Below are 3,207 nucleotides of genomic sequence, written 5' to 3'. Positions count from 1 at the left end.
ACAAAATCAAAGTACACACCTAATCAGGCCATGTTTTCCATTTCAAAGTTTTTCTTTCTTCTGTTTTATATGGTGCTCCTCACCTCTTTTTTTTTTTTTTTTTTGGAGATATAATCACAGTGTATATCCCAGGCTAGCATAGACTTTCCACATAGACCACCATGGCCTTGAATTCATGCAATATTCCTGCCCCAGCCTCTTGAGCTGCTTTCAAGCTCCCCTGTGGCTTCCTGGTGCCTTGGAGGTAAATCTCGGATTTACCAACTCTGCTCTTTGGGATCTGCTAGGCCTGGGCTCCACGTCCCAACATTCTGTTATCTCCACTCGGACCACATCCTGTGTCCCTGGGCAAGCCCAGTGGTGCTCAGCACACTGTGTACAGCAAATGCATCAAGACCATTCGCAAGTCTTTATTTATTTATTTTGCGACAGGTTCTTTGTTACACTAGCTGGCCTGGAACTTGTACAACAGGTTGGCCTCCAGTCAGAGAGATTTACCTGCCTTTTCCTCCAAGTGTTGAGATTAAATGTGTGGATCACCATACCCAGCTCTCCAATGTATGTGGATCGTATCTGCACTGGCTGGGTTTGTCTGTCAATTGGACAAGTTAGAGTCATCAAGAGAAAGAGCCTCAGTTGAGGGGATGCCTCAATGAGATTCAGCTGTAAGGCAATTAGTCGTTTAGTGATCAACGTGGGAGGGACCCACCCATGGTGGATGGTGACATCTCTGGGCTTTGGGATCTGTAAGAAATCCGGCTGAGCAAGCCATGGGAAGCAAGCCAATAAGCAGCACCCATCCATGGCCTCTGCATCAGCTCCTGCCTCCAAGGTCCTGCCCTGTTTGAGCTCCTGTCCTGACTTCCTACAGTGAGGAACAGCAGGGCTGAATGAAGTGTAAGCCAGATACACCCTTCCTCCCCGACTTGCTTTTTGTCACTGTGTTTTGACACAGCAATAGAAACCCTAAGACACTATCCATCCCCCATTACCTCCTTGAATTTAATACACCCGACTCTCTCCCACAAAATACCTAAAATAATATCCATCCACCATTAACCTCCTCAATTTACTACACCCGACTCCCTCCCACCTCATGTCCTTTTACTTTAGTTATTGTTTCGTTGTTATCACGTGCTTATTAATAACCTCCTGAGTGCAATTAGTGCTGCCCAAATTCGTATGGATGTGGAGTCCTACTGGGCAGGAGCAACACAGCACAGTCTCTCTTCCTCATTAGCCATCAAGTGTTAATCGCTCCCCCTCTAAGGGCGGGGGATCAGACTTTGTGGGTGGTGCGTACACGCCTGTACACACGTTTTTCGTCCTCCCCTCTGGTGGTGGATCACCGCTAGCACAGGGATAAAGGTGGCGTTTTGGAAACCTGTCTCTGGACTCTAGATCTTTTACATACCCACAATGCATTGCTCACAGATCGCGCTTCCATTTAAAAACGTAAACTCTTTCACTTTGTTTCCTGTCCTTTTGTTTTCTCAGTAGTGAAGCGGCTCCCAGAGCCTTCATGCGAGACGAAAGCAGAAGTCACGGACCACTAATTTTGTGCACCGAACACCCATCGGTTATGCAGGAGTTACCTGCGTCCGAACACAATGGGCGGAGCCACCGCGGCATACTCTGGTTTCTCTTCAGATCGTACAAATCTTTCGCCTTTTACTAAAGATTTCCGTGGAGAGGAACAACTGTTGAGTCTTTACACAATTTTTTGAGGTCCTGCCTATGCAGGTCAAATCTAAGGGTTCAAATAAAGACTTCTCAGTTACTGGTGCACTCTTATTTTTTCTGTGATTTCTCGGTGTCCCCTTAAGGGCTGCTGTCTTCCATAATACTGTTTAGTGGTCTGTACTATAGATTATCAAACTATCTTGGGATATGTTCTACTCCTGCAGGCGCAGGCCTTGCAGGCCTTTTGTTCTTCCCAGGCTCCGTTTGATCGTTCTAACTGGAGGCAATCAAGTTGTGTGCGATAGTGCGAGGGAGACAGATTTCTGTGAGTTCAAGGCCAGTCAAGGCTACTTAGAAACACCCCTTCTCAAACGCTAAACTGCTCTACAGAGCTAGTTCCAGGACAGGCTCCAAAGCCACAGAGAAACCCTGTCTCGAAAAAACAAAACAAAACAAAACAAAAAGACACTAATGTATAGATGATAGGTCCTCAGTACATGACTTGGGAAGGGCAGTCAGTTCACTTGAGTATCAGGAGACTTGCCTGCTATTTTAAATTTTATGTGTCTGAGTTTTCTGCTATCATGTATGTCTGGGTGTGTTGTTTCCCATGGAATTCATAAGGGTGTAAGGATGGTTGTGAGCCACCATGTGGTTTCTGGGGACTGAACCCAGGTCCTCTACTGGAACAGCGAGTGCTCTTAACTACTGACTCATCTGTCCAGGGTTGGAGGCCCTGCTGGTCAGAGGTTGCAGTCCACCATAGCGTTGCAGCCCTTCCTGGGCTAGACACAACCTGGAGGATTCCGTCCCTGCAGGGTCTTCCTGCTCTCTGCCTAGCCTTATTGAAAGCTGTCTCTAGGCCCCTATGCCTGACTTACCTCAAGGATGACCCTTGATGCAATTCCCTGCAAATGCTCTTCCCCTGCTGCCCACATGGAAACTAGGTAACGTGCTCTGTCCGTTTTCACAGGGCTGCGTTGCCACTAAATCAACTTTAGGACTGGAGCCTGGCACCTTACGCAAATTAGGTGATTATCCCCCAGTCTCTCTCCCCATCCTTTACATCTCCCCTCCCTCAGTGTCACTGGTCACCTCCTGAAAGGCCATTTCCCCCATCCAAAGCTCTCAGTCATCGCTTCTGCCCCTCTGTCCTTTGTCCCTGTGGACTGGTGGCCAACAGACACCAAGGAAAAAGAGGACTTCACATCCAGGTCTGATACTTCAACTTATTTTGTTTTAAGAGACAGGATCTCACTATGTAGACCTAACTGTATGGAATTCAACACGTAGACCAGGATGGTCTCAAATTTACAGTGCTGTTAAGTGCTAAGATTAAAGGCATGAGCCACCATGCCAGGCTAATTCTCCTGCTTTCAAAAATGAATATGAAGGTGCTGGAGAGATGGCTCAGACGTTAAGAGCACTGGCTGCTCTTCCAAAGGTCCTGAGTTCAATTCCCAGCAACCACATGGTGACTCACAATCATCTATTATAAAATCTGGTGTCCTCAGCCGGGCGATG

The 3,207-nt window shown here is 47.3% G+C and overlaps 1 non-coding gene across 1 annotated transcript; it reads left to right on the top strand.

The window, feature by feature from the left end:
- Positions 1–1,630: 1,630 nt before the first annotated feature.
- On the top strand, positions 1,631–1,747 carry LOC113455637. Its single transcript, XR_003376637.1, has one exon. It is a non-coding gene; the product is annotated as a U5 spliceosomal RNA (small nuclear RNA).
- The last annotated feature ends 1,460 nt before the right edge of the window (positions 1,748–3,207 follow it).

The sequence above is a fragment of the Microtus ochrogaster genome, unplaced genomic scaffold, assembly GCF_000317375.1.
Source record: "Microtus ochrogaster isolate Prairie Vole_2 unplaced genomic scaffold, MicOch1.0 UNK69, whole genome shotgun sequence".
Taxonomy (NCBI): domain Eukaryota; kingdom Metazoa; phylum Chordata; class Mammalia; order Rodentia; family Cricetidae; genus Microtus; species Microtus ochrogaster.
Note: the sequence above shows the minus strand (reverse complement) of the source record. Positions and strands in the feature narration are given on the sequence as shown.